The following is an 8049-nucleotide window of genomic DNA, read 5'->3' as shown; positions in this document are numbered from 1 at the left end:
AAGCAGCTCCCGTCATGATCAAAGAGCCCCTGCCCCCCATCTCTCTCTCTCTCTCTCTGTGTGTGATGGATCATTACCAAACTTCATTTACCACAAGTCAATCATACAGACCTGAACCCAAAAAACAAAAAAAAAATTAAAATTAATTAAGTATTTGTTTCATAATATTAACTTCATTTGACTTGCACTGCCAACCCCCAATCATGCAATGCAATTAAAGATTTCTTTGCTCCATTGAATGCCCCGAAACAGCACTCTTTCTTCTTCTTCTTCTTTTTTTTCTCATCTTTCTCTTAAACTGAATATTTTAAAAGGGAGGAGGAGAACTGTGATCTTTCTTTCACCTCTCTCTCTCTCTCTTTCTCACGCGCTGTTACCAAGTTACCAACTTCGTGTAGTATATTTTTCCTATTTTCATACAGCCCTAGTACCGACGTACCTACTTCTGGGCGCTCCGAGATCCGTGTGATTAAAGATCTGAGTGTGAGAGATGGAGAAAGCTCTTCCGTCTTTGGGAAGTGTGCTGGAGTATATCTTAATAATGTGTCCGTATGCAGTTTGATCGGAATATTTGATGGAAGGGAAAAATTTGTATCCCATGGTTTTTTACCTTTATATATATATAAATATATATTTTAACAGTGGTGGTAGTGGTAAAAAGTGTCTAGTCTTTTCAACATTTTTATTTTTTTTAATTTATGAAAAGGAAAAATATATATATTACAGAGGTAAAGGAGAGTACCATAAATTCGTTGCATTATGATTTTATAAAAAAATTATTATGGTTTTTCATATTTATAAAACACTACATTTTAAAATTTATTTTTTAATTCAAATTTATTTAAAATTATTACTGTATTTTAAAATTTCATTTCGGTTTCGGTTAGTTGTGAGAATAGTAATAACAATTAACAAGTAAGAATACTTGACGGTAAATACACTTTAAGGGCAAGCTTAACCCCGTTCGAGCTGGGGTATTGGTTGCATTAGTAATATAAAGACGTGTTTGTTTTGCCGGATATAAAACTACATGTAATTGTAATTAAAAAAAACTTCAAAATCTGGTATTTATTTGATTGGATTTGAGAATTTGAAAGTACTTAGAAATGCAGTGCAGATGGATTTTGTTGGTTTTAAAACTACGTCCAAATTGGCCGTAGTTTAATCTCCAACACTTTGGATTTCCATAAAAAGTCTCACACATGGTGCCACGTGAGACTTTCTAATAAAAATATATATAAATAAAAAAATAAAATCATGATATTATTTAATCTTAATAATAAATGGTTACTATTATATTTTTATCAATATAAATAATTATAAATATAAAACATTATAAATAGTGTAATATAGTTTTTATAATTATAAAAAATAACAATAATTTGTAATGAAAACATAATTTTATTTTAAATTAAGTAATTATATGCATAATTATTTTGGTTACTATTAATAACAATTAATTGTGTATTTATAATTAATTAAATTTAATAATGACCCAAAGTGGAGTATCCTTAGTAAAGGTATTTATATCCTACAAATACATCCAATCAAACATATATTTTCAAAATCCAGATTTACAATCATTCCAAACAAACACAAAATTTTGAAATCCAGCATTTTCAATTCCAGTCAATCAAACACCAAATTTGACTCTCCTGTATTTTCAACTTCAGAATTTATAACTACACCATAATTAAAAATCTCTGGATTTTCAACTATATCTAACCAAACGCTACTTAAGTTCCTAATGCAAAAATGGTTACAATGTTTAGTTTCAGGTGCGCTAAAATGCAAGTGCACATGTGAGTGCTTTAGTCACATGTGAATCTATTTTATTAGAGAAAGAGTACCATAAATTTGATGCATTCTAATTTCATTAAAAAATAATTCTTTGTTATATTTTATAAAAAACTATATTTTTAAATTATTTTTAATTTAAATTTATTTAAAATTATTTCTGTATTTTAAGGCCTTGTTTGGATTGGTTTATAAAAAAAGTGCTTTCTTTTAGTTTAGTAAAAGTGCTTCTGAAAAAAAGTGCTTCTCCAGAGTAAGTTAAGCATTTTTTGTATTTTCTGTTTGGATTAGCTTTTATGTATAAGCAAAAGCTGTAAAAATAAGCTAAAAAACAACTTTTTTTCATAAGCTGGTTATGACTAGCTTTTGAAAAAAAACTGTTTTTCAGCTTTTTTTACAGCTTTGCTTTTTCAGAAAAGCCAATACAAACAACATTTTTTGAACCTAGAAGTGCTTAACATATAAAAAAACACTTCTGAGTTTTCCAAAAGCCAATCCAAACAAGGCCTAAAACTTCATCATGGCTAGTTATGAGAATAGTAATAACTTGATAATAGTAATAATAAGTCAAAATATCTAACTGTAAATATACTTTAGGGGCGAGCTTAACCCCATTTGAGTTGGGGTGCAAGGACTATTAGCACAAGCATATGATAATAGCAAAGTTTTCAAACCCGGACCGAGCATTGACTCGGAGAAAGGTAGGGGTCATGGGTCGAGGGGTTCAACCGGGTTGAACTAGGATTGAACCGGGGTCAATAATTTTTATTAAAAATAATATAATTTTTAGTTATATATAATTAAAAAAATTAAATATTGAAGAATAAAAATAAAAAAAATAAATACATGATTTTTAAAAATTTAAGCCAGTATTTTATATAAATAAATATTGAAGTACACCACATTAAAAATGTGAAATACACCAAATTACATAAGAATAAAATAATATAAAATTAATTGAGAAGTATAAAAATATTCACAAGGAAATACAAAACTAAGAAATTCATAAAAAAAAATAAAAATAAAAATATTCCCTTGGTCTTTCCCTTCCTTAGTTTTATAATTTTGCATTACAACCTTTAAACATTAATATATTATAAAATAAAATAATAATTAAAAAAAAATTGATGCAAACCCGGGTTGATGACCCGGCCGGGTCACAGGTCCGACCGCCCAGGTTGCTAGTTCAACCCCGGTTTTATCAAAATCCGGTTTTATATATTGAATCGGACCGGTTTTAAGGCCGGGTTCGAGTCAACCTGGTCCAACTGCCCGATCCGGTCCGCGTCTGAAAAACTGGATAATAGACACTAAGGCGTGAGTGTTCCCTGGATGCATGCTAATTAAGAGCCCTAGCCTAGGGTAGGGATGGCAACGGGTCGGGTGCTGGTTTTACCATACCCGTACTGGCTACCCCGCTAGTATACTCAAACCAGAACCCGATCCTGAACCCGAACCCGACGGGTTTTAAAAACCCCAACCCACACCCGCACCTGATGGATAATCGGGTACCCGCGGGTATACTCGCCCCCGTCCCCATATTAAAAAAATTAATAAAAATTATATTTTATTTATAGAAAAATAACTTAAAAGTAATTATAATTTTTTTTTTATAAAATAAAATAAAATTATTGTAAAATTACAAGACTAAACAAAGAGGAAAAATAAAAACCCTAAATTGTTAAGTTGTAGAACATATTAGTATATATATATATATATATGTATATATATTATTATATAAATGTTTTAGTAATTTTAATTTCGGGTCGGGTACGGGTTCGGGTACGGGTCGGGTATTAGAATTGCCATACCCACACCCGCACCCGTTTCATACAAGTCGGGTTTTATCCGAACCCGATCCGAAACCTGGTCAAATAGGATGTTACCCGTCAAACTCAGGTCGGGTCGGGTTTGGATATTATTGCCATCCCTAGCCTAGGGGTACACATGATCTCCTGAGTATAGGTAAGTCGCCAGTCATGGGCATGTCCATGGACACACAGCTACAAGCTTATCGACACAAGTACCTAATGCAAAGATGGTTACAATAGTTAGTTCTGAATGCGTTAAAATGCAAGTGACCGGGTGAGTGCTCTACTATGAAAGTAGACTAATAGTAGTTTTGGTATTTAAAAAATAAATAAATTAAATAATATTAAGAAGTCGAAATTAAATGACTAAACAGTATAAATAAGCAAAGGAAAATTTGGAAATTTTTAAGAAGTTATAAATAACTTTATTTTATTTTATTATAATTATTTTTAGTTCCCCGGTGGAAGTAGAACTTTGTGATCTCGAGCGTTAAAAAAAAACTTATTAATTTTTCAGATTTTTAAATATTAAACTGCAACTCTGACCATTGACTAAATCATAGAATGATCATTTTAAATATTTAATAATCACTTAAAATTACTTGCTCTGAAACAAGATAATAATGCAGATAAAGATATAATTAATATCCAAGTAATTTTTTTTAAAATATAAATACATAAATATGAAGTTAATACTCCAATATATATATAATATTATTTTATATGGATTAAAATTTGAATCCGTCTTCTCAGTAAATATATGAATATCTTAAATAAAAAAATATAGTATCAATTGACTAAGAAATCATTAGCATGTAAATATAATTACATATACAAGTCATTCTTCATAACAATATTTAAAACTATATGAAATAATAACTAATTAATAAGTTTAATTACGGAAGAATAGTTTTGATTTAAGATATAACTGAAAACATTTTTGTATTTCCTAATATATATGGGTATAGTGACAAACAGCATATTTGCTAACATTTTTTATACAGGTATAAATCTTAGTTCTTTTTATGCACTTGTTTTTCTTTTGAGAAATATGGATATATTGGTTATAAATCTCCAACTCGAGGTGAAATACACTACTATTGTTTTACTGTAGGGTTGTTTATTTCTGCATTAATTTGAAAAAATTACTAAATGAATTAATTTGATAAAATTATAAATAAATCTCTCTCTCTCTCTCTCTCTCTCTATATATATATATATATATACAATAAACATTAAATGTGTATATTTTTGGAGTTGATAAAATTATAAATAAATTTCTCTCTCTCTCTCTCTCTCTCTCTATATATATATATATATATAATAAACGTTAAATGTGTATATTTTTGGAGTTGTTGATTTAAAAAATATTTGATAATAATCATTAAAAAATAATTTAATAGTAATTATATATGAACTGTACAGAGTTACTATTGTTACTTACATATTATCATTTAGATATTGTTTAACAATGTTTTGGTATTGTGTATGCAATGATGATAGTCATTGGATTTAAATCTTTCTTATGTTCATATGAAGTACATAATATAATAGAATTTTCTATCGATCATGAGTTACCCAACAGCTATCAATCATGAGTTACTCAACTCAACAGATTCAACAATTAATCAATAAGTAAAAATTGAATAAAAAAATATAAAAAAATTTCGGATTTGATTCATTATGAGAAAAAAAACATTGAGAAAGAGAGACCATCAATCAGCACTGGAAGGGAATAACTTGGTAATTTTGCTACTTCCACAAAACTATGTGATGCACATTTAAAATTCATGATTTCTCTATATTTTAAGATATAATTTAATTCCGAGTTTTTAATTTTTTTTGCTTGGATGGGGTTAATACAGTGGAGTTTAAAAGTTCGTAAATTTGAAAATATTTTAAAGAAGACATTTTTGTAGATTGGTCCATAAATTTACTTAATAGTAAATAAAGTAAAATATTAAATTTAATTATTTTAAAAACAATTAAATCTCCTGAAAAGAAGTTGGTGAGTAATAATACTATGGGGTGTTTGATGGGAGGTTTGAGGTTACCACACGACCATACACACGTGATTCAGTTTCAGTGTGGGTTGTGTATATTAACAAATATATAAAACATATAGGTAATTTTAATTTTAAAATTTTTTATTTTTTTTATTTTTTTTATTTTTATTTTTGATAAAAGTGCATAAAGCACAAAATTTTATTAAAAAATGAAAAAAATAAAGAGAGAACAACAACGCAAAGGAAAAAAGACAAACAAGTAAAAATGAAAAATCAGGAGCAAAGAACTCCCGATAGAAAAAAAAAAGAGAAAATAAAATGGACAACAAGGAGATGATATTTGAAAATATCAAAAAGGTAATTTTAATATTGTGAAGGAGATAAACTCACAAAAATTAACAATTTTTTGTAATTATACAAGATTGAAAATCAATTTAACAATTAAATATTTTTTATAATTCTTTAATATATTTTAAAATTTGATTTCTATGGAGGGCACAATAAGTTTTGAGTTTTTAGATAGGGTTTATATCAACGTTAAATATTTTTATAATACATTCAACTTCGATGGTGTTTTGGTTAAAGATAATATTAGATTACTCGCAAAACTCTGAACCTAATAATATAAGATTATCTTATTTATTTAAGGTGGGAATACTATATTCTTAGAATTTAATATCTTGTGTAGATATTACATAATGTGAGTGGTAGCCTTACATTCAGAGACTATGATATTACACTTTTTTCATTTTTTTTGACAAATGCGTCTAGCTACATGTCACATAAGGAGTTGAGCTCTATATAAGTTGTACCTTTTATATGCACTAGCTGGACCGAAACATGCCACTGAAAGACTCTACTGAGACAAAAAGATGGGATTTGAACCGGTATTTTCAGCTGGATGAACACCCTATTTGCTGAAGACCCCATACCAACATACAAAATGTTCTTAGGTTATATAATTCAAATTCAATAAAAATATTGAAAATATCAACTTATAATATTAAAAAAAATAAGGAAAAATGATTTTTTTTATATTAAAATATGTTTATAAAAATATTTGATTAGAGATAAAAACAAATTTTGCTATTTAGTTTTCCCTTCCTATACGAGGTTGAAGAAAATTTTTATATTTATTTAAAATAATTAATTTTGAATCAATGTGTATTAATTAAAATTATATATTTATTTTTTTAATAATGAAAATATGTATTATTAAATAATTTTGATATTTACATATTTTTTGACACTTATTATGCAAAATTATTTTTGTAAATAGATAATTAATAATATGAGATTTGGTAATCTTGCATTCTGGAAACAATATTAATTATTTTGTTAGCTAAACATAAATTACATATACTCATATCAATATAACATATAAATTACATTTTTCAGTAATCTTGTTTTAGACAATAATGTAAAATTGCAGGAACCAAATAATTTCTTAGAGTTTGTAACTTAATTTTTGTTTAACCCGATTCAAAAGTTGACAATATGAATAATATGATTTTAGAATTATAAGAATTTTTTTAAAACTCAGAAGTGAGTTATAAGATTAGTCTTTGAGTCTGAGTGATATGAATAAATTTAGAGAATTTAGACAATCATAATACACTAAGTAAAAGTATAATCTAGCTGCAATTTTACATTACATTCATGGCAACTCAACTTATAATTAATCTATAGATTCTTTAAATATATTTTAAGATTTTATTATGATAAAATTATTATTATGTTTAATTTTCAATATGGCATTACTATTTTCCTTTCTAGTATCCTATTTTTTAATTTATATTTTGTATATAGATTTATATACTTTTGATTTGATTTATTTTACCCATTATTATTGACTATTTATTTCTATTGTGACGGCCTTACAAATAATAATATTATGTATTACAATTGATTAATAACTTAGTATATTTCCAAAGAATTGAGGAAAAAAAATGTTGACTAGCTGATAAATCTCATAGCCTATTAGTATTGGATTATTTATGTAATTTTTTTTTAATATTAAAAATTTAAGATTAAACATGAGAGCATATGTGTTAAAATATTAACCTCAATGCATATGTCTAATTTCTTTTAATATATATAGATATATATAACCAACGTTGACTATAATGTTTCTATTTCCAACACACGCCCTGGCAGTTAGCTGTTCATGGTTGTTCTTCTCCCTTCTATTATAAGAAAAACATCATAAATAAATAAGTAAAACGTTTTTTTTTTAAATAAAAAAAATAAAAAGTGGTCAACATGAAAAGCAAAGCCCACTCCCCGCCATATTAATCAGAGCTCTCCCCCATCCCAATGTCTTCTCCCAATCCATGTAATAATGTCACCTTCCTTTCCCCAATCAACCTATCACTATTATGTATATTATATATATCATATTAATAAATATAAATATATATATATATAATAAAAAA

The sequence above is a fragment of the Dioscorea cayenensis genome, chromosome 8 (assembly GCF_009730915.1).
Source record: "Dioscorea cayenensis subsp. rotundata cultivar TDr96_F1 chromosome 8, TDr96_F1_v2_PseudoChromosome.rev07_lg8_w22 25.fasta, whole genome shotgun sequence".
NCBI lineage: Eukaryota > Viridiplantae > Streptophyta > Magnoliopsida > Dioscoreales > Dioscoreaceae > Dioscorea > Dioscorea cayenensis.
This window is presented reverse-complemented; position numbering follows the sequence as displayed.